This window comes from Pectinophora gossypiella, chromosome 26, assembly GCF_024362695.1.
Source record: "Pectinophora gossypiella chromosome 26, ilPecGoss1.1, whole genome shotgun sequence".
Lineage (NCBI taxonomy): Eukaryota > Metazoa > Arthropoda > Insecta > Lepidoptera > Gelechiidae > Pectinophora > Pectinophora gossypiella.
Window position 1 is genome coordinate 1,407,535 of NC_065429.1, and position 25,357 is coordinate 1,432,891.

The 25,357-nt window shown below is 38.1% G+C and overlaps 2 protein-coding genes across 5 annotated transcripts in view; one reads left to right on the plus strand and one right to left on the minus strand.

Annotated features, from left to right (window-relative positions):
- The window catches only part of LOC126378344 (putative mediator of RNA polymerase II transcription subunit 26), a 75,347-nt gene extending 62,062 nt beyond the window's left edge, over positions 1–13,285 (plus strand). Inside the window, exon 8 of the transcript XR_007568072.1 lies at positions 13,195–13,285. The gene's annotated coding sequence lies outside the window, so the exon portion shown is untranslated. The remainder of the gene's footprint in view (positions 1–13,194) is intronic.
- The window catches only part of LOC126378373 (zinc transporter foi), a 38,255-nt gene extending 19,197 nt beyond the window's left edge, over positions 1–19,058 (minus strand). Inside the window, exon 1 of one of the 4 annotated variants that reach the window (XM_050026678.1) lies at positions 18,923–19,058. The gene's annotated coding sequence lies outside the window, so the exon portion shown is untranslated. Of the gene's footprint in view, positions 1–364; positions 577–7,645; positions 7,727–18,911 lie in introns of those variants that run through there. The other 3 variants (XM_050026681.1, XM_050026680.1, XM_050026679.1) reach the window with 3 other exon arrangements.
- Between the last annotated feature and the right edge of the window lie 6,299 nt (positions 19,059–25,357).

A 25,357-nucleotide genomic window follows, 5' to 3' on the forward strand; every position in this document is an offset into this window, starting at 1 on the left:
GTACACAAAAGTATAGCATTAAAAATAATTATAAAAAAACAAACAGAAATAAAAACATGAATTTTGCGACGGAAAATTCCACTTGATATTAACTCAGAATCATGGTCTGGATCATCCCCCTCAGTATTCGTTACGATGTCACTAACACCCTGTATACCCCGTGTTACGAAATAAGTCGCGCTACTGTCGCATATCCAAACATGGATTCGAAAACAAATTCGAAAATCATTGGTTTAGGCCCGTGGTAGAATTCGAACCTGCGACCTCACAACGAGAGTAAAGCGTTCTTCCAACTGGGTTACTGCGACTCGACTCTACACGGTACTAAAATTACATTATCAAAGTTATTAATTAATCTACTCACGTGTAAACCTGTCACCATAAAACACCTTTGAAGTTTTCACTTTAAAATAAGAACACTGCTTCTATTTATTAAAAAAATATATAATTCTTTATTACAATTTCTACAACCTACAAATTCCAATTTTAATTAATTTAAAAAACAATTTAAAAGTAAAATTTAATTTGAATACCGAAGGCGTGACGTCAGTTTATTCTCGAGAGTTTAAACTTGGAACGCGGCGCGCGCAACGCCGCTACGATGGCTTATCGTGCGATAACGTGCCGTTACGTTATTACAGCAACGACGCGTTATAAACCCGTCATAGATTATTACGCAGAGTTGACCGTGAGAGATTGTTTGTACCTATTTTCATGTGAATGTTTTTGTTTTTATCGGTTTTTGTGTAGGTTAAACGTTATTAAGTCACAAGAATGTTACAGTTAATATAGATAAGTTAGGGAATATTGTTTATTCATAATATTGTAGATTTGAGGCTAAGAGATAATGGGCGTGGTTGAAGTATTGCGTTTGCCTAAATAAAAATAGCATGCACCAAGGACAATGCAATGCAATGCTAGAATAATACTATAATATTTGTTGGTAATTTTGTATTTCGTGCGTGTGTTATAAAGTATTTGTTATGTTATGTAATATAATGTAAGTTGTGACTGCAAGTTATCTGGTTTTCTTCTTTTATCGTGTGGATTGTGAGGTGGATGGCCAACCTCAACCGCCCTGGTGTCAGGGCGTGTATTATATAGCTGCTAAAGGCCTCTGGCACGACTCATGTCACGAGTGTAAGTAGTAACTAGGACCACCGGCTTAACGTACCTTCCGAAGCATGGAATCATCTTATTTAACGGACAATCAGGTAATTTCAACATACCAAACTAGGGATAGTCTTACAAAGTGATGTATTGTTAGGCGTTTTTTTTTTACGTGTCCTGGAGAATGTAACCCAGGATTGTGAGCCCAAGGCTCAACTACTGGACAATGGAAGTCGTACCTGGTACAAAGTTATCTAATGATATACTAATTATGGCTCTATCCACCACGATAAGCATTGTAAATATGTTTTTAAACGGTTTAGTGCAGTAGTTAGTGAGTTGCGTCTGTCAAAATCAAAGTGTATTCTTTGATATGAAAATATGGATAAGAGTTATCTTAATTAACGTCTAATGTATGCAATGTTGCAATTTGTAAACATTATAATTATTATTACGTTGTTGTACGATATTACGTAACTTCATTTCATTACTATACTTCATTATCATTACACAACTGATAAGCCCGTGTACTGGACTCGCAGCAACGAGTTATTAATTTATCTTAACTCAGATTCCACTGCACAGTTGGCTCGGTCATTATAGACGGCGATACGGCTCACCTATCACGTTGGTCTAACAGATAGCTCGGTGAGGTGTGGGTACTTAGTTCATCTTGTAATTGATGTACTCCCCAATTGGGATATAGTTGTGAGACTTTGTAATGTGTTTGTGTTATTTTAAGTGATAAGTGTGAGACGTTGTTGTTATGGTTTAGTTTTATTGATATATTGTAGAGGTTATCTAATATTAAACGTTTACAGACTTGGTATTTTAAATTAATGTCATGTTTGCGTATGGCCTGGCCACACTATTATTAAGAGATTGGTGCTGATTGCAGTACACACCGTCTAATTTTATTTTAAGTTATACCTGTCATTTTCTTATCCGCCGAAAAGGAAAGGGACGGGCAATCGACAGGCATAAAATTTATGGAACACGCGTCAATTTTGGGCAGGAATTTAAACAACCCGCCCAAAATTTTACATTTTTAAGTTGACAGCACACGATTGACGGGTTGCCTACCAGCGAGATGCCTATTTTATTATTATTTATTCAGTCTCTCATTCATTTTAAAATTAACAGTTAACAGTTATTAACAGTAACAGTAGTTTATTAACAGTTGTCAATCATCCGTCCTTTTCCTTTTCGGCGGATAAGAAAATGATAGGTATAACTTAAAATAAAATTAGGATGTGTCAGCAGGAATCGGGGCCATTGCATCAGTAATTTATTTTAATGAAAATCCAATATATTATTTTTCATGTGTGTTTGTGCAATAAAGAATTATGGATTGTATATACTTATAGGCCTACTGCCAGTCCATGTATACGTGCAGCCTGTGGATCAGATATACTCAGAAATCCCTTAACACCCTCCGCGTCCAATACAACAATGCTTTCAGGGTGCTGTTGGGGCTGCCAAGATATTGTAGCGCATCGGGAATGTTTGCAGAAGCGTCCACTGATGGGTTTAATGCTATAGTACGGAAGCGAGTGGCCTATTCCTATCTACGTGTAATGTGTGTGTAGGATAGATACTAATATAGTTTAACTTCACATTGTTACTAACAAATATGGATTTAGGTCTGAAATAAGATAAAAATAATTCATTTTTTCATTTTCATTGAAATTTAAAATATCACTTTTAAAGCGTCTCTGAGAGACAGCAAACCTACTTTGTGCCTAACTGCCTACCTGTCGGCTACCTAATCTATGAACTCACGTGACGCGTTCATACGGCATACTGTAACTAATGCCCGCTGGAAAATAGTACGGCGTAATGATCACCGTCCAATTAAAGTTGGACTCTGACATAATAGATGTATAAGCGAAGGTCGGTGGTAGGGCTGGCAGAGGAAGACCTAGAAGGACGTACATTGACCAAATTCCAATTCAAAAATATCTTTATTCAATAGGTAACATAGTTACACTTTGAATCGTCAATTTTTACATAACGAACGTCTCATCCGCCTAAAACTTATGCAGCTTCTCATAACCTGTATAGCCGGGGAAAAGAAGCTGCAAGAAAAACCTCGGCACAGGGCCCTAGACGTTCTTAAAATTGGAGATGTCCTTAGAAAAGGTTCAGTACGATCTACTCTGAACCGGCGGCGTGCGTGTATGAAACGATTGATGAATGTGGAGGAAGCAAGAGAAGTGTGTCAGGATCGAAGCAAATGGAATTCCATAGTCTCTGCTTAACCCGGTGGGAAATAGGCTTGAGTTTAGGTATGTATGTTGCAAAACAGAGGAGTGTATTTTCGATTGGTTATCATAAATGGCAAGAAACACGAAACCGTTTGACCTTAATATGTTTGTTCATTTTAGTATTATGTGTTCTATAGTTCAAAGACCTAATGTGTTGTTTCTAATGTAATGATGTCGTGGCCATGCAACGCGACAAAATTTTGTCCCGTTAATTTTATCGACTGGTGTTAATATGTGAACCCAAATAAGTCATGTCGTTCTGTCAAAATACGAACAAAATCACGTGCCACCCATGTTAGGGGAAAAACAAACTTATCGATTTCGACAAATTTTATTGAATCGATCGATAATTTTATTACGTTGCGCATATTAGCCCTGCTTAGAATCGATCATTTCATGATGTGTTCTGGCCATCATCATCATCAGCCCATTAACGTCCCCACTGCTGGGGCACGGGCCTTCCCTATGGATGGATAGGGAGATCGGGCCTTAAACCATCACACGGGCCCAGTGCAGATAGATGATTATTAACGACTGCCAATGCAGCCGGGACCAACGGCTTAACGTGCCTTCCGAAGCACGGAGGAGCTCGAGATGAAAACTTTTTTTTGTGGTCACCTATCCTATGACCGGCCTTTGCGAAAGTTGCTTAACGTCAACAATCGCAGGCCGAGCGCGTGAACCGCTGCGCCACCGAGCTCCTCTGGACATATTTCATGAAATAGCCAACTTGACCGTATCTTTGAAACGTCAACGTTTAATGATATTCCAATCAACCCCCTCCGGTTGATTGAGAGGAGGCCTGTGCCCAGCAGTGGGACGTATATATATATATATAGGCTGTTTGTGTTATGAAATGAAGACAAAACAATAATAACATAGAGTTGTTACTACGCCTCATAACATATTTATTTTTATTATAGTTTTTATGACATAATAAATATACCTTGTTTGTTGTTTAGCTAATTTTGTACGCAAACATGTTTTAAGCATTTTTACTATGTATATACCTACGTTTAACTAGTATTCCGTCCGCGACTTCAGTGTCCGCGCGCGGCACGTTTTTCCATCCCCTTTTCATACCTTTAAGAGGCAATTTCCGGGATAAAAACTATCCTATATCCTTCTCTAGGTCTTGAACTATGTCTATACCAAATTTTATCTAAATCGGTCAGTCAGTTTAAGCGTGAAGTTTTATTTTGTTTCGTTCTTCAAAATTGGCTTACACAGTCAGCGCTTTTTGAACGTCAAAAATTAAATTACTTAGTAACTAGCTGTAAAACTACTACCGCATCGGAAGCGGTATCGCTGAGGGAAAGACGTGGCCAGAAAACCTCCCAGCACAGAAAAAAGACAGAGAAACGACTTAGAGGAAGAATTATGCGCACTGCTAAGGAGTGGAATTCTCTGCCGTCTTCTGTATTTCCGAATGCATATAACCCGGGTGCTTTCAAGGCCAGAGTGAACAGGCGCCTTCTGGGCGAGCTCGCTCCATCTTAGGCCTCGTCAATGCCTTCGGGCAAGTCTGGAGCCAAGAGCCATAAAAAAAAACACAGACAGTTACTTTCGCATTTATTATGTAAATGTGGATTTTCCGATTAAGTTTGTTGACAAAGCGAGGTCAAGGGATAATCCTATTAATAATATCCATAACAGGTATAGTATCCACAACCTACTATGAATTAATCTAATATTATAATTGGATAATACATAATTTAATCAAAAACTTAAATAACTCGTTTTTTTAATTAAGTGAATAAAAATTTTATTTATATAAACACACGCCTGTATCCTCAAACGGGTAGGCAGATTGAAGTTCAAATTAAAAAAAATATTTATTCAGTAGGTAACATTTACACTTTGAATCGTCATCTTTTACATAACGAACGTCTCATCCGCCTAAAACTACTGCAGCTCACAACCTGTATAGCCGGGGAAAAGAAGCTGCAAGAAAACCCTCGGCACAGGGCCCTAGACGTTCTTTAAAAACAGAGGTGTATAGTAGTCCCGATACCTGCAGACACCTCCGAATTTTATTTTAAGTTATACCCGTCTTTTTCTTATCCGCCGAAAAGGAAAGGGACGGATGATTGACAGCTCTTAATTTTAGGAAGAATGAGTAAATGAATGAATAACCCGGGCGAATAAAACAGACATCTCGATGATATAACCTAACCCGTTTGACGTGCGCTGTCAACTTAATTCTGTTGGGTTATTGGCCAATATAACATTTTGAATTTCTGCCTAAAATTGTCGTGTGTTCCGTAAATTTTATGCCTGTCGACTACCCGTCCCTTTTCTTTTCGGGGGATAAGAAAATGACAGGTGTAACTTAAAATAAAATTAGATGGTGTAATTCACTTGAATTAATAGAATTAATTCTATTCTGTGCTGTGTGAAATCATTTTAAGATAATATAGTGGGTTATGAAAACTTCAGTGTTTACTTTCTCACTTTCTCATCTATACAGGGTGTTAGTGACATCGTAACGAAAACTTTGAGGGATGACAGGCCATGATTGTGAGTTGAGATCAAGTGGAATTTCCTGTCGCAAAAGTATGGTATAGAACGGAAAATTTTCATGAATTTTCCGACTGGAAAATCCACTTGATATCAACTCTGAATCATCCTCCTTAGTATTAGTTACGATGTAACTAACACCCTGTATACATACTTATATTATGTCTGTGTGCAATAAAGAAACAGTAAACCTAAATAGCATCCAATAAGCTTTAAATCACTATAATTGAACATGATACCAGTTATTAAGTCATCATGTGATATCGTTACCCGATACCTATTATATTCATTATCTGTTCATCACGTGAAATAGTGCTGGGAACTTCATAACTAATATCTGATACTAACAACATAACAACGCATCACGCCTGTATACCCGAAGGGGTAGGCCGACGTACCTAAATGGTACCTATGCAGGGTGTTAGTGACATTGTAAGTAAAACCTTAGTTCAATTTGTCAAAAAAGTTAATGTGACGTGGTACCAAAGTGTATTATATTAATGCTCGTGACCGTACACTACACTCCTAGCCAGCTACGTTTTTTTTTTAATTTATACAGTTTAAAAGTCCCTTGTAATAGGGGGCGAGCCTATTGCCATTCTCTCTCTCTATTTAAGAGCTGCGCCTTTGACGGTGGAGTAATCGCCATTCCTCTCTTCCTCCCGCCAAAACCTTCACCTCCCGATACGACACGACCTGCACCTTCTCTTTTATTTGTTTCATAAATGTTATCCTAGGTCTACCCCTTCCTCTCTTCCCTTCTTCTTCTATTGCCATTAACCGAGCATAAATCCCGATACTTGGTACTAGGGTAGGAAGTAACAGTTTTATTTGGTATTTTATTAAACTTTGTGGTATAAAACTGCAATGGAGCAGCGTGGTGGAGTATGCTCCATACCCCCTCCGGTTGATTGAGGGGAGGCCTGTGCCCAGCAGTGGGACGTATATAGGCTGTTTATGTGGTAAGAAAGGTGGAGTTTGTGTACCATGCCCAATCTATGTTTAGAGGGCTATGCCCAGCAGTGGGATGTGAATATGTGTAACTGTTTAATTTCAAAAAATTCGTTCGGGAAATTTATTCTTTGATTCCCTTCGCGGGTTGGAAGGTCAGACAGGCAGTCGCTTCTATAAAAACCGGACCTGGCAAATCTTCAGGTTAGGTAAGCGGACCCTGTGGAAAATCGGGATAATGCTAGGGAGATGATGATGTTTTTGAAGTTAATCCCTTGTCATCATAAGGTTCACCATATCCATCTTAGAACTTCGTATTCGACAAGTTGTCTTAGATGACTTGTGGCTCTGCCCACCCCATTAGGGATTACGGGCGTAAGTTTGTAGTTAATTAGTGTGTGTCGTATCGGTTTTACCTAAATAAACATTTTTTTTATTTTTATTTATTAATATTTGGGAGACTAATAGCTCTTAAAAACTATAGAAAAAACTTACATACATGTATGTATGTATGATGAAGTGTGATTATTTATTTGTTGGTGCACACTGTACTTTCCCAAGTAAATCCTCATTTTACTACTTGTTTTTGTCAATATGTGGATTATTTTTATTATTATGTATGTATTATATTTCTCGGTTCAGCTAAAAAACCTTTTTTGACGTAATTTATGTTTTATTTGATTTTTTCATGTTTTGTAATGTGTAAATAAGAAAATGCGTTATTTATCTATCTCCAATAAACAATATAATAAAACCCGGGGCGATAAGGAATATAGCTCAACAAATTGTTCACTCACCGAATTAATTTAGAAAAGGCACAGAAATCCAATAAGTAACTCACAACACTATGAACCACTTCGGATACCACCCTCATACTGCCATATCAGTTCGAATCGCAACCTATTTATACAATCGAAAACGGCGGGAAAACAAACCGACCAATACGGAACAAGGAAGGATGCGTTTTTACGTTCCAAATTCAAATGCGCCAATTGTCCCTTTGTCGAGTTTTTCTTTTTAAAACGGCCAGTGATAAAAAGTTTTGCGTGAAAGGAGATCGAATATGCGGAAGGTGATTTTTTGCGGGGGAAGTGTAAATTACCTTTATCAATGGTTCATCTGGCTGGCTTCTTATCGTGTGGGTTGTGAGGTGGAATACCAGCCTCATCAACCCTGGTTTGATTGAGCCGCCAAAGGCCCCTGACATGGTTCATGTAACGATTACTCACTTACATCAGTAAATAGTAACCGGGACTAACGGCTTAACGTGCCTTCTGATACACGGATCATCTTACTTTCGGACAATCAGGTGATCAGCCTGTAATGTCCTAACCAAACTAGGGATCACAAAGTGATTTTTGTGATATGTCCCCACTGATTCGAACCCGGGGCCTCCGGTTCGTGAGTCCAACGCTCAACCACTGGACCACAGAGGCCGTTATTGAGTGCTTTATGATGGGACATTCGCTCTTTTCCGCGCTGGCCTCTTAACCTCCCAGGAATTCATAAGCGTTCGTTTTTTAAACTTCGTTACGGCCTACGGATACCTAAAACCCGATTATGAATGAGTTGTCATATCGTCTAAGGAACTTGGCAAGTGCCGTTTGGCATTCAGCCTATTGGGTCGCCAGTTATTACTGTTACGCAACATTTTAATGAGCCATTTTCCAGTTCGCCGGCCGTTCAAGGAGCGACTCTTGCGCATTGAAAGAAAAAATGTAATAGTTTGTAAAAAGTTTGAGCATAATAGGAAAGTTTGAAAAGTTTCCTATTATGCTGGACTGGGAGACAGTTCCCTTTGTAAAAACTCTTTCATAGTAAGGACACTGACTGCTTTTCTGTGTCAAATTGTTCTTTCTTGTACTCTGGTAGATAGATGAAAAAAATAAAAATGAATGAAAAATATTTTTATTACCAGAAACAATACAATGAGGCACATAAAATAGGATGGGTACTTATATTAAAAATATATCCAAATGAACAGAGGTTCCCAAATTAGGCGGAGCCTGTATCTTGGGAAACCGTAAAAAAAATGGGTGATAGATAGACTTCATACGACTTAGTCGTAGATAAAATACTTTATAGGCTCTCTTTTAAGGTTGCCTGGCAGAAATTGCTGTTTAGCAATAAGGCCGCCTATTGTGCTTATGTATTATTCGTATGTTTATGTCCTTTGTTTTGTTGATATGCAATAAAGTATTATTGATTGATTGGTTTTTTTTCTATTTTTTTTTCCCTCTCCCAATGGACACATGATACAGAGATAAGGACAACAGATACAGAAAGGTACAACAGGCGGCCTTGTTGCTCATGCAGCAATTTCTTCCAGGCAACATTTGGGCTTTGGTCTTATCTGCCAAAGGTAGGTAGGTCTTCTTGCATCACATGCGCCTTTTTACTGCCGGGAACATTCCCAAGGTGGGAACATTCCTGAGAACGGCACGTCACTGACGTACGTGACGTGTCTTCCTGGTATGTCGCAAAATCCGACAGAGGCATTGTGTCCTTTCTAACATGATGGAATTGATGGACTAATGTTATGGGCGATAGGCTAATCCCTTGTCACCAGTTCATCATACCCATCTTAGGACTTCGCATAACAGTGGTTGCTGTTTACTGAGTAATCGTTACATCAATCATAACCCTGACACTAGGGTTGATGAGGTTGGTATTCCACCTCACACACAACCCACACGATAAGGAGTGGCTGCAGGTTGTCTTTGATTATTTGTGGCTCTGCTCAACCAATTAGGGAATACGGGCGTGTATTTTTAGGGCTTAGTTTAACCTCGTAACGCCGAGATTTCCTATCAAAATAATTAAACAATGATTTTGGGTTTTAAAAGAACATTCGGTCTTACGACTACGTTGTGTTCTGGTTGGTTGTAGTTCTGCTCACCCCATTAGGATGTTCCGGCGTGAAATGTATTGTAAATTTAATCTAACTAGATTTAACAAGGCAGATTTTTGTCTATTTATGAACTAGGACAATCGATAGAATCTGATCTATAAAAGTTGCATTCAAAATAACTTCGATCGATAGACCAAGTACTTATAAGTAGTAGGCATTGCATGTACGTAAAGCTGTCTGTGTCGTGGCCAGACCATTGAATTGATAATTTCATGATGTGTTCGACCATTTCATGAAATGGTCATATTCAGAAGTCAGAATCATGGATAAACTTGTTGAAGGTCAATGTAACATTTTTGAATTTACGTCATTTCGCAAGGTGTTATGGCTGAGGAGAAGATATGACAAGAAACTGCAACAGCAACACATCTTTTAAATCAATGAGGGTATACATTACAAGTTATTTAATAACTAGAGGAACTTCATGAAATAGAATATCATTCGTTGGCCACATCATGATGTAATTTATTTTAGGTATCACTGGTGTCAGGGTTATTATTGAGCCGCCAAAGGCCTCTGACATGGCTCATGTAACGACTACTTACTTACATCGGTAGGTAGTAACCGGGATCAACGGCTTCACGTGCCTTCAGAAACACGGATCATGTAACTTCAGGACAATCAGGTGATCATAATTAAAGCACATAATGGTGCTAATTCCTGTAAATACCATCTAATTTTATTTTAAGTTATATCTGTCCTTTTCTTATCCGCCGAAAAGGAAAGGGACGGGTAATCGACAAGCATAAAATTTATGGAACACACGTCAATTTTAAGCACAAATCTAAACCAACCGTCTAAAAATTTTACGTCAGTCAATAACCCGACACATTAATTTACTCATTCTTCCTAAAATTAAGAGCTGTGAATCATCCGTCCCTTTCCTTTTCGACGGATACGAAAATGACGGATATAACCTAAAATAAAATTAGGCGGTGTCTGCAGGAATCGGGGCCAATAACGGGTTCTTACCGCGTTTAAATGGGGATATGAGACTCCCGATATTTCGACACTGTTGCAAGTGCTATGATCACGGGATGACTGATGAGATCCCCATTTAAACGCGGTAAGAACCCGTTATTATGTGCTTTAATTATGATAATAACCGCGTAAACTTAAAACAATGTATAATCAGGTGATCAGCCCGTAAAGTGATTATTGTGATATGTCTCCACCGGGATTTGAACCCGAGCCCTGCGGATCGTGAGCCAAATGCTCAACCATTGTACCACGGAGATCGTTAACTTACTTAGGGTGGTATTAATAAACTAATCAGCTGAGACCGCCCTCAAGACCATGCTCAAGTCCCTGTTTTATAGAAGAACTGTCACATTGACATGATCTTGATACCTGACACCAGGGTTGATGGGGTTGGTAATTCACTTACAATCCACACGATAGAAGAAGAAGAAGACATGATTTTGGGGGCAGTCTCAAAACTGAGATTAGTTTGTTAATACCATGGTATAAGAAAACCCGGTATGCTCAAAAGTGACAGCTAACATTTCAAGGTTAGCCCAGCTGACGTCATCCCTCCCACCCTATATTGCCATTTCGTACATAATAAAAATTACCCACGACCAATGTTTTTTTTATATTTACTTACAGTTTTAATGTTTTTTTTATATATGTGACAAGTAATAGTAATTAAATACGTTAGTCAGTAATTCACTTAATTTTCAATAATAAAATTTATGTCCTTGGAATTTTGCAGATACCAATTTCATGGTAACACTTACGTCATCAATTGGCTAGCAATGGCGGCTTGTCATAGGATTGAGCATACCTTGTCTTCTTAAACGGTCTAAGGGTGGTAACCCTTAGATCTTATCGGTCAAAACTTATGGCTGGCTCTGTTTGTTATGGTGTAACCTTTTTCGTAATGTTTAGACTATGGTTCTTTGTTTTAAATAGAAAAGGAAGAAATGCTATGTCACGCTGTCTTGTCAAAGTTTTTTATTCTGATATTATATTTACGAAGATAATTCCTGTTTTTCCTTCATTACGTTGCGTTACTCTGTTGAAAACGGTTAGGCTTTACAGGCGTGAGTTTAGGCTATATAAACGACATAAATATGTGAAGCGGACGTCTCTCCTCTGTTACGTATCAAACTATGTCAGTCACAATATGCGTAGAATAACAATGGCTGACATTGGGGCAGCCCTGACCGAACAAGGTCGCCGGTTCGATTCCCGGTTGCCAACCGACTTATATCATCTTTTATTACAAATTACTGTCTTCAAGATAATAAATGAAAAGGAATCCACGATAGCTCAGTTCGGAGAACGCGTGAATTACGCGATAATGTCACCGGTTCGATTCCTGGCTCGGGGGTTATTCAAATTAAAATTCAAAGTACCTATTTATTTCGGAAAATAGTACATATTATGTTAGTAGTACTAGTACTAGTATTAGTCTTCTTCTATCGTGTGGATTGTAAGGTACCAACCTCATCAACCCTGGTGTCAGGGTTACTATTGAGCCGCCAAAGGTCCCTGACATGGCTCATGTAACGACTACTTACTTATCAGTAAGAAGTAACCGGGACCAACGGCCTTCCGAAGCGCGGATCATCTTACTATCGGACAATCAGGTGATCAGCCTGTAATTTCCTAACCAAACTAGGGATCACAAAGTGATTTTTGTGATATGTCCCCATCGGGATTTGAACCCGGGACCTTCGTATCGTGAGCCGAATGCTCAAACCACTGGACCACGGAGGCCGATTTGTCCGAACTTAAAAGTATTTTTTTGTATTCAATGCCGATTAATCGGTCGTTTTTGACTTCGATACAAAAGTCAACGAAACTTGATAACCTATTTATGTAAAAACAATACAAAAATAAAAGTTCAAGCTTGCATTAATCGGAATCGAACTCAATACTTGTCACGTGGCTGGCCTCCACGTGTTTCAACTCAGCGTAAACCAAAATAGACTGGATCCATATTAACATTAGAAAAGCGAAAGTAATTCCGTCATTATTACCTTTTCACACTCAAACCGCTGAAACGATTTAGATGAAATTTGTCATGGAGATAGTTAGAGGCCTATAGAAGAAGATAAGATAGTTACAATCCCAAAAATCACCCCTTAAGGAGATGAAAACAAGGTAGGAAAAAACCAACACGGACGGAAGCGCGGGCGTCAAGTTATAGTACTAAATAAAAATAGAACACATACACAAAAAAAAATATCTACACTCTGAAATGAAGTAGGCGTCTTACGAATTTTATTTTACACTCACATTCTTCTATCGCGTGGGTTGTGAGGTAAATTACCAACCTCATCAACCCTGGTGTCAGGGCTACTATTGAGCCGCCAAAGGCCCCTGACATGGCTCATGTAACTACTTACTTACATCAGTAAGTAGTTACCGGGACCAACGGGTTAACTTATCTTCCGAAGCACGGATCATCTTACTTTCGGGCAACAGGTGATCAGCCTGTAATGTCCTAACCAAACTAGGGATCACAAAGTGATTTTTGTGATATGTCCCCAACGGGATTCGAACCCGGGGCCTCCGGATAGTGAGCCCAACGCTCAACCACTGGAGTACGAAGGCCGTTACGCACTCTGTATGAAAATAACGTATCATTAAGATATTTGCAAGTTTCTTCTTTATGCACGTGGCTCTGCCCACACTCGAATGGCCAATGAGCGTGGGTTTATGTTTGTTTATGTTACATAACATAAACATCACTCATGGCAAAGGTAGGCAGAGATATACAGTATACATGTCGTGGCCAGATCTTAGATGATCACATGATGTGTTCGACCATTTCAGGAAATGGTCATATGTCATGAAATGGCCAACTTAAATTGACCATATCGTTGAAACGTCAACGTTTAATGATATATCAATCAACGTTTGGCCATATCGTTAATGTAGGCGGTGTCCACGCTATGTGGTGTAATTAAAATGCGAATAGTCATTAGTTTCTTAGCTTCAAAATTGTTTACCTAATCGATATGGAAAATTGTACAATTGTCTTTTTTTCATCGATTATAGTAATTCATTCATCGATTATAATATCAATCTAGGTTTAAATATAATCGACACCAGTGCCGCTACCGGTGGATAATGTTACTAATTTTACGATATGATTGCCAACGTTTGGCCATATCATGAAGTAATCATGTATTTAGTTAGTTGCTCATATCGTTAAACGTTTTGTGTTCATTGATCTAGCCAAACTACATCATGATGTGGCCAATGAATGATATTCTATTTCATGAAATGATCGAGCACATCATGAAATGATCAATTCTAAGATCTGGCCTGATATAGCTAAACAAGGGCCAAGTTTTCGCCGCATTTTTGTATCAAGCGCCGTATCTACGGTAGTGGTAAATCAATGGTTGCCATGTTTAAGGCCTAAAGCCCTAAGGCCGGCTTTGATTGATGCTCGAAGCTGTGACCTAAGATAAAAAAAAAACACAAGTAATTGAAGGTTATTTTTGTTTAGCGAATGTGAATCATTTTTCAATTTTTGATTTCAATGATATTGATCGAGCACATCATGAAATGATCAATTCTAAGATCTGGCCACGACATAAGTATATATATACATTATACACACTCCTCGCCAGCTATGTTTAAGCCCCATGTAATACATTGTTTCCATAATGAGTGTGAAACAATAGGGTTCCCTCAATCAGCGCTTATCGCTATCGACCCACTAGGGTCGATTAATTCTTTCAAATATTTTTCCTCTCAGACGACGCCCTGAGCCGAGGTTCGCGGCCAACTGGGCACCCTCAGGCCTGTTGTCTTAAACGCTGTACCGGGTGAGAGCCTTCAGCGCTCCCCATTTGTCCGGCCAAGTAGTTAATGCCATCTGCGGCAAATCTACAATAAGTCACGTCTAAAAAAAAAGTTTAACTGCAAAATCATAGTGTTACCTTTATTTATTCTTTAAAGATCGGAAAGAAAAAACTTAGAAGTAAAACTTAGAATTTTTACATTTTTCCTCACCTTATGGTTGTCTGGAAGAAATTGCTTTAAGCGATAAGGCCGCCATTTGCCATGTAAAAAAAGGTGGTTAGGTTGATAGGTGGGACAGGCTTGGACTTCTGCAGCTCATCGTACCTCTGACTACCCCAATTGGGTATACAGTCGTGAGCATATACGTATTAAGTAAATAGCCTCAATTGGCGACCAATTTGTTGGTTATGTGGTTCATGCTAATTAAATGCTGGAGACAATTGCTAACGACATCGATAATGTGGACCATTTAGGACGAGATTCTTCATGCTATGTCTGTTTTGGGGTCGGCAGGAAAAGGAGCAACGGTATTGTTCTTCTTCTATCGTGTGGGTTGTGAGGTGGATTACCAACCTCATCAACCCTGGTGTCCGGGTTACTATTGAGCCACCAAAGGTCTCTTACATGACTCATGTAACGACTACTTACATCAGTAAGTAGTAACCGGGACGAACGGCTTAACGTGCCTCCCGAAGCACGGATCGTCTTACTTTCGGACAATCAGGTGATCAGCCAGTAATGTCCTAATCAAACTGGGGATCACAAAGATGATTTTTGTGATATCCCCACCGGGATTCGAACCAACGCAACGGGAACGTCATCCGTCCCTTTCTTTTTCGGCGGATAAGAATATGACAGGTATAACTTATAATTAGCTTGTGTGTACTGGAAGTACTAACTGTCAGTACTATTCAGAGGCGGAGGATAGGAGTCCTAGTACGGCTTTGTAATAGACTACTCTGGGCGCCATCCCACTCGCGTCAGACAGAGTACTGCGGAAGGCAAGCGGGAAACCACTGCCCTATTTTTCCCTAAAAAGCAGCATGGAGAATGCTACACCGACAAGAGCGTGGCTTTTAAATTAGTGGTGGTGTGGTAGCAGCACCATTGTCCTAAATAGCAGAAAAATGGTGCCGATTCCTGTAAACACCATCTAATTTTATTTTAAGTTATATCTGTCATTTTCTTATCCGCCGAAAAGGAAAGGGACGGGTAATCGACAAGCATAAAACTTATGGAACACACGTGAATTTTAAGCACAAATCCGTCTAAAAATTTTACACTGGCCAATAACCGGACAGAATTATGTTGACAGCACACGTCAAACGGTTTGCATACCAGCGAGATACCTTTTTGATTCGCTCGGGTTATTCATTCATTTACTCATTCTTCCTAAAATTAAGAGTTGTCAATCATCCGTCCCTTTCCTTTCCGGCGGATAAGAAAATGACAGGTATAACTTAAAGTAAAATTAGGAGGTGTCTGCAGGAATCGGGGCCAATATTTGCACTAAGTCATCCTAGTATACTGTGAAAGTTAGAGAAAGTAGGCTCACATCATGCAGGTTTGTCGTAAAGAAAACTATAACATTTACAGTTACTACAGACATAACTCAAGTTATACCTACTGGGGAGGGCAGAGCCACAAGCGCGAATAGAAAAAAAGAGTTTGGAAAGGCCCTAACGCGCATTTTGTATGAGAACCGCTGTCGCCGGTTCAACCCCTCTCTTTTATAACTACTCCTGCAAACAGATAACTACGATAGCTCTACTGCTTCTCAAATTCCACAGCCATTTTACAGGCAATGTATATTTAATGTGATAGGCTGCAATTTAATCATTACTTTTCGTAACATACTGTACATACATACATAAACAGCCTATATATGTCCCAATACACAGGCCTCCCCTCAATCAAGGCGGGGGTATGGAGCATACTCCACTACGCTGCTGCAATGCGGGTTGGTGGAGGTGATTTTACCAACGGCTTAACGTGCCCTCCGAAGCACGGAGGGCTTACTTTTCTATCTTACTTTTTCGGTCAATCAGGTGATTCAAGCCTGAAAAGTCCTTACCAAACAAAGGTCAGTCTCACAAAGTGATTTCGACAATGTCCCCATCGGGAATCGTACCCGGACCTCCAGATCGTGAGCCTAACGCTCTAACCACGGAGTATTTTGATAAATAGCCGATTATAGTAAGGTTTTTAGTTTTCCTGTGATAAAGAGGGATCTCCTTGCATGATAAGTCGATATTTGACTTATTCCCCTGCAGGTTATAATACACAAGACGACCTTTATATTTGTACTATTTTCGCGGAGCTCCGTGCGTCGTAAAGTTTGCGGACGAGTGGAGTGCAAAGTTGAAGTATGAACTATTTGCTCATACTTGTATGGCGCGCGTTTCGCGCTCACTTGGCCCTTCCAACCTCTTCCTTCTACTCCATGGCCACAAAGTCACGTGCTCTCTGTTAGACCAATGATAGGTGGTGAGCCGTATCGCCGTCTATAATGGTCAGGCAAGCCTGGACAGTCTACACAAATACACTTTTCTTAGCAGGTGTAAAAAAATAATAATAATAAAAAAGAATAAAAAATATTTAGGTAAAACCTACGACACACATATACATTTACAACATTAAAATAAACACACATTAAATTAATATTTACTTGGAAAACTCGTTCGTGTGAGTGAGACAGCTATATACCTAATAGTATTAAAAAAAATCAAAAATATTTATTCTTAAAAATTGGCTTACATAGTTAGCGCTTTTTGAACGTCAAAATTAAATTACGTATTATGTAACTGTCTGTAAAATTACTACCACATCGGAAGTTGTACTGCTTGCTGAGGGAAAGTCGTGGCCAGAAAACCTCCCAGCACAGGGCCCTACTCCTACTGTTTCATGTTTTCCTATTAATATAATATTATTTGTATTAATAGTATTCAGTAAGCCACCTATATTGTAAAAAGTCTGTTTAGCCAATTGTAAGTTGAAAGAACAATAGATTGAGATATTTCAAAATATACTCTGTATCAGAGTAGATTCAATAAAAACAATGTGATTAACAATAAATTCATAGTTTAATTTATTGTAGTTTTTCAGTGACTTTGAAAGACAGAAACTAGTTATTACTCTAGCTTTTGTCCCGTGGCTTTGCTGGCATTAAAATCCAGGTAACTCTGTTCCCATTTTCGTAATGTACCAATATTTAGCTTCCTGCCTTGAAAACTGCGAAAAGTCATACAAAACTTCACCCCTCTTTGAAGAAATTGGAAGGGGGAGAAGGTTACAGAGACCTATGTCACTCTCCATCCCTTCAACTATCTACATTAAAAAAATCACGACAATTCGTTGCTCTGTTTTGCCATGAAAAACGGACAAACTGACATACACACACATACACTTTCTCATTTATAATATTAGTATGGATAAAAGGACACAATTGCAATATAGAAACATAAGACCTAAAAACTTACATAAAACAACTTTGGCCGCATGTTTTGGTTACCACTCTTGGCAGGTTTGTCCATCCCCTTCTTGACCCCTTAGGGGATGTGGAGTTTCCAGAACTTATTTACCTGATGGTACCTACTTCTATTAAACACTTATCTGGCAGATATGTTTTAGTTTCTTAGTCAGTGGTCATACATATATTGAAATTCCCCCTCAGAGATGTTACAAAGTTAATAAACTATAAATGAATTTAGTTATGAAATTGAATATACTTTAATTTCCTAAGTTAATCAAAATATTATTCAGTTTAATAATTGGGCATAACATAATACCGTAATTCAATCTGAGTAGGATGTTATATGATGTGGAATATGTCTAATATTATATCAACATTGTTGAAACCAAAACATAATGTTTAACTTTTGAATAATAATGACAAAAACATGTTTATTTATAATGTAGTTTATACAAGCACAATGTGACCTACACCAGTTCTTATCATAGGAAGGAGGAAGATAAAATCTTCAAGAAAATTTATCTAAAAGAGATTTTTTTGTTTGTAAACTTCGCGCGACACAACTGTCATTACAAAAACTACGCTTCCTAATCATTGTAGTAATTGGTACGATAAAAAAACCTAGCCAATTTCCTCCTCGGGCGACTGCCCCTACACACTGCACCTCGTTAAGTAGCCAGTCAAACCGCTAGGTAGTTACGACAATTAATTTTATGAGAACTGCCGAGATTTCTCCTACTTTAAACGAGTGTAATATTACACCTTATTTATGACCGCCAAGCGACGTTTTTAGCCGAAATTGAGCAGGATATAGTTAGAAAAGGTGTCGTCAAGTATATTTAGCCATACGACACCGCTGGAGCGGTACCCCGGCATCCAAATAAAGTCAACAAAAATGTAAAGTGACATCCACCATTAACTGACCTGCTTCTCGGTCCCACGGCGTCGCCGGCGATCAGACTCGGTTCCATTCAACAGGCAAACGAACAAAAAGCACGAACAATAACAAATGTAGTTTATTTCACACAATAATCATTCAGTTTTTTACTTTTTTTTTTTTTTTTTTTTTAACTTTTTTATCCCTTTGGGGAAAGGCAAAGGCAAAGCCGTGCAGCCGTCGTCTAATGTATTTTTTGTCATGTCCAAATCTTAATAAGGCCGAAGCCACGTCTTGTGTGAGTATTTGTCAATGTTCTTTATTTCAAGTCCTTTATAAAAGTGTCTTATCTAAAATATTCAAGGCCGAAGCCACGTCTTCTTCATGTTAATATCCGTGTGCAATCCATGTTCTATTATGTTCAATCCATGTTTTCAATTCAAATCCTTTGTAATAAAAATGACATATCCAAATTTCTTATATCCAAGAAAAGTATACAAATCCCCTTTATAACTCCACTTCAGAAGATATTATAAAAGCATACAAGTCCCTGTATGTTGCAATATTTGCCAAAACGTCTTGAATGTCGCGCGGGATGCTTTCTGATGTTCCATAAATATGCAATAATCTGTCAACCAGAATCAATCGCTGAATACTAAAAGCTGGGCATTCAAAAAATATGTGATTAAGGGTCTGATCTTGATCTGTATTACATGCTGAGCATTTCGGTGATGAAATGATGTTCATTCTACATAAATGTGATTTAAATCGGCAGTGTCCAAATCTTAGACGTGACATGATACTATAAAATCTTTTCTCATGAAGATATGTTGATCTTGTGAACCACGGGCGACTAATTATTTTATTAATTTTGGCATACCACTGTCCTTTAGTTTTGAGAGTTTCCTCCCAATTCTGCATCCAGTCCAGCATCAATTTATGTTTTAAGTATGGAAGTAAATCAGTGTGAGGTATAGCAACATTCCTGGTTGTTGCATTGACATTTGAGTCGTTTGAAAAATTTGAAATTGCTCTAGCCAAAGTATCGGCATTTTCATTTCCAGCTACACCAATGTGAGAAGGAATCCACATTAAAGTTATATTGATGTCGCTCTGAGTGCTCAATTTATAATATAATTGTTTAATATCATGCAAAACGTAGTTGGAATTTGAGTTAAATTTGCAATTTTGAAGAGCACGCAGACTACTCATACTGTCTGTTAAGATAAGCCAAAGTTTGGATTCACGAATATTATGTTCAATAAATTGAAGTGCAGCAAAAATAGCTAGGCATTCTGCAGTAAATATGCTCATCTGTTCTGGAAGCTTAACACCTTGGCTATATTTTCGACTAGGTATGTATATGGCCATAGAAGTACTATTATCAGTTTTAGACCCATCTGTGTATATCTGCTTGTGTGAAGGAAATTTACTTATTTGCTCGTACACCTCTTCTTTGCATTTTAAGTGAGTATCAATAAGGATGTTAATATTGTAAAAATTGCTCTCATACTGTCCAGTATAACAGATCCAACTATTATTAGTTTGATATATTGTATGCTGTTGCCTGTATTCAATCATGTTAGAGAAGTCGTGAAACACATACGGTACTTTAGAGAGATTAGATGGACAATGCAATCTATGATAAAAATCAATTTTTTTAAATAAAGGATGAGAAGGCATTGAAGATAATTTTATCATGAACTTGAACTTTAAAAACTTAAACCTGAGTGATAGAGGTGGAATGTTGCATTCTATTTGCAAGGAATTAATTGGAGTAGTTCTCATTGCTCCTGTAATACATCGCAGATTATGATTTTGTAAAACATCTAACTTATGTACCAATTTAGGATCAGAAGCAAAACTCAAAAAACCATATTCAAAGTGACTTCTCACTATTGATTTATACAGCATTAACAAGATTTTTGGATCAATACTTGATAAAGACTTCAAGATGTTATAGCCTTGAAATGCTCTACCCAACACAGATTCAACATACCTATTCCAGGAAAGATTTTTAGTAAAGATTATTCCTAAAAATTTAACTTCATTTTCAATTGGCAGACTAACATTATTGTATATAACGTCAACATCAGAATCACACTCACCAAAAACCACAACTTTTGATTTTTCGGGGCTTATATCAAGATTTAAGTAACCAAAATATTTTTTTAGTTTATCAAGAGCAGAGTTAATAACAGATGATACATGCTGGATATCAGACCCAGCAAAATATATAACTAAATCATCAGCAAATTGCAAGTTGCTCACTTGTATTCCTAATATGCTATTCAGTTTATGTATGTACAATATATACAACAGAGGTGATAGGATACCACCCTGACACACACCTTTATAAGAAAAACGTGGACCTATTAATTTATTATTAGACTTCACATATACTTCGCGACCATGCAAAAAATTAAAAACCCAACTTACAATTTTTTCAGGTATACCGAGAGAAAAGAGTTCACAAGAAAGAATATGATGATTAACATTATTGAAAGCACCAATGATATCAAAGAAAACACCAATCAGAATATCACCTTTTTTAAGTGAGTCAAAAATATCAAGCTGAAGATGAGCTATACTCTCTCTACAAGATTTGCCCCTACGAAAGCCAAACTGATTTGAAGGTAAAATGTTATTTTTTTCAATATGAAATTCGAGCCTCTGCTTTATTAATTGTTCAAAAATTTTTCCTAAACAGGAAGTTAAAGCAATTGGTCTATAAGAATTAGCCTTAGTTTTATCTTTATTTGGTTTTAATACAGGAATCAAACAATCTTTTTTCCAATCCAAAGGTATAACTGAACTAGACCAAAGTAAATTATATATTTGTAGAATTATGGCCTTAGATTTATCTGTTGTGTTTTTTAACATCTTATATGGAATACCATCAAGGCCATAAGCTGTATCGCGTCGTGAAAGAACTGCAGTTTTAAACTCTTGTAAACTAAAGGGTTTCACTAGATATTGACTGTTACATTCATTGTAAATAGGGTCATATTTTAAAGGGGCCTCAACAGTATCAGGAGTATATTTTCTCAAAAAGTCATGTAACCAATCAGTGTAGACATTTTTATATGGAGCAGAACAACCTTTAAATTTTTTAACAAATCTCCATATTCTAGATATGGGAGTACAACGATTGAATGTCTCACACAAAGAAAGCCAGCTTGAATTTTTTTCTTTTTTTAAAACAAGTTTTTTAATTGCTTGCATCTTTTTAAAATTAAGGAAACTTTCCTCTGACAGACTATTTTTAAATTCTATATATGCGGCCTTAGAATCCTCCACAGCTTTGGTACAATTACTGTTCCACCAAGGCAGTGGAACATATTTCCTACGAGATCTGGATTGAGGAGTTTTGTATGTAAAAACTGATTGTGTAGACTTCCTACTAGCTGTGACAGAATGATGCAATGCAAGATCCAACAATAGTAACAAATCTGAGTAACATTTTAAAGGATCTGAATCATCATAGTAAAAATTCTGCAACAAAATCTCTAAATTATGACTGTACTTTACCCAATCTACTAGACGAAAATCAAAATGAGTGGGAGATGTAAGATAATGTATATCAGAATAACTGTTATCACTAAATTCAATCTTTGTTATTACAGGTAAATGATAACTGCCAAGCGGATCATTGTGAACTGACCACTCACAATTAAGTGCCAGTGATGAAGAAACCATTACAAGATCAAGAGCATTCCTCTGCCAACTGCTTGAGCCAACTGTAGTCAATTCGCCATCATTTAATAAAACTAAATCATTGTCACTAATGCTTTCAAGAATGCCACGACCACGTGCATTAATGGCACTACAACCCCATGCTGTGTGCAGTGCGTTAAAATCACCAGCAATCAGCATGGGACCAGGTATATTACTGATTAAATTATCGAACTTTACTTTAGAAAATAAAGGATTACTGCCAGGACTATATATAGAAACAAAGGAAATTTCCCTATTGCCATATTTCAATCGTACAGCTATATTTTGTAAAGAATCGTCAAAAGAAGTGTTTATTTTGTCAAACTGTAAACTATTATGAATTAAAATGGCTACGCCATTGTGACGACTACCAGAATCTAATCTTACAATGTTATATCCTTTAATATTAAAATTAATATGAGGTTTTAACCAAGTTTCACAAATCAGAGCTAAATCGATTTCTTTCTCTTTCAAAAAATGAACTAGTAAATTTTTATGAGCAGTCAAACTCTGAGCATTCCAACTAATTATGTTTAAATAATCCATAATAAAAGGAAAAGAAAGAATAAACTATTGGGATTTCTTGTTTCTCTTTATAGTATCCAAGAGTGTGTCCTTAATACTTTGTGAGCAAATTGATGCCTCACTATTTTTGTGCATAGCAACCAGCTTCACCACTGATTCCACAACCATGTTTAGTATTTGATCTGAGTTAAGTAAAGATGCTAGGAGGTCAGTTGGATGTTGCTTCAACGGAGGGAAGGACTTCTGGTTAATTATAGAGGCATACGATCTGGTCTCCACTTTCTGTTTGTTTAATTCTATTTGTTCTTTTTTGACTGGACATTGAGATGATATAGCTATATGATTTCCTTTGCAGTGACAACAAGAAGCATCCTTGGGTAGCTTGGTGCAAACTTTAAAATTGTGAGACTCACCGCAGATGGAGCAGCGTTCAGCATTTTTACAAAACTTTGCGATATGTCCATACCGCAAACACTTCAAGCATTGTTTAACTGGTGGAATATACGGACGAAGCTCGAACCGCCAGCTGTTGAGGTCAACACTTTCGGGTAAATTTGGGCATGAAAAAGTTATGGATACAGTCTTTGTTGGCTCTAAATTGAACTCTCCAAAATCGTTTTTGACACGCCTCATAAATCTTCGAATAGTGACAATGTTTTTGGTTGATGTCAATGCAGAATATATTTGTTCATTAGAGAGGTCTGTAGGCACGTGAGTTATTACACCAGTGACCTCACTTGAGGACGCTGGTATCGACGCTTTCAGATTATGCGAATCCAAAAATTTTTTATTTGTTAGAGCAGCATTCGCCAGGCCGGGCCGCTCAAATATGACTCCAATTTTAAATTTATTTATTCTTTGCAGCTGTTTCACTCCTTTATTGTATCTTTTCAGGGAATTTGCAAGGGACATCATATCTCGAGCACCCAGAGGTTGCTCAGGCTTCGTACTTTCCATGAAGACAACATATTCAAAGTTGCCGCCATCTTCTGGATAATATCGAACATAATCAGGAATCTTGAAGACTTCATACTTATCCTTTGGAGGTTCTACTTCAAATGACTTCATTGAGTCTGCCGAACTATCAGACCCGGCCTCCTCAGAATCAATTTTCTTTTTACGTTTTTTTGCGCCTTTCCCCATCTTCACTCAATCTTTTATATTTACACTATAGAATTAAGTTAATTGTAATCCTATTTTTATAAATATATACAGTATTATACAAATTTTCCGAAATATTATTTAAATGCAAATTTAAAACACGTCCGTATTTTCCCGCGCCTTTCTAAAGCCTCTCAGTTTTTTACGATTTTTCTTTTGTGACACTCACGAGAAGCAACGAGGCGCAACTAGTGATGGGCAGGGAAAGAAAAAATTGGGTGGGAAAGAAAAAATATCGGGAAAATATGGGAAAATAAAATAAACACCCGAAAAATTCCCGAATCATGGGAAAATATTTTTTATTTAATTATTTTTAATCTTATTATTATTTGTATCTCGTTTCCATGTCTCGGGTCGGGTCTGTCATGGAGTCCCGGACTTTTGGAAGGCGTGCGTGGAGCCGAAGCCAACACGTAGAGGCCCGTTAAGACAATTTACTCTAAATGTGTTGTGACACCAACCGGCGATTATCCCTGTATGCACTATGGGAGTGTACCCAAAGACAATCCCTGGTTCGTGTAGGACTATTGCAGATTATGGGAACAAAAGGAACTGGGCTATTGGGTTGGGGGTTAGTGAACCGGGATACTGGGGCTATGGGGGACTATGGCGCCTGCTCGACCAATGTTAATAACAGAGATATATTGGGCAGGCGGTGACTCGTCACTCACTGGTTGGGCCACCTATCTAGCCGACGCGACTGGACGGCAAGGCAGCAACATGGTTGTGAGCATCTCTGGGTGTCAAGCAAGAGGTGTACACCGCTTTCTGCGAGGCGGTTTACCCGCCTTATCAACTCGCGACTTATGCATCTTTCACTTCCACCCTGCGAGCGTATAGCTCTAACGCCCCACTCTGGCTGGCCAATGAAGGCAAGCCAGAGGTGAGAGTCCTGCGGCCCCCGCTAAGGTCCACTCCGGCCAGCCAGTACTGTCACCATCTTTGTTGCTCTTCTTTGGACTCTCTCTAGTAGTGCAATGTCCTTCCTATAGTAAAGTCTCCATATTTGAAACCCATGTTCTAACAGCCATCTGACGTAAGTAAGTTTTGTAAAGCCTAAGAAACAATTCCGTATCTAT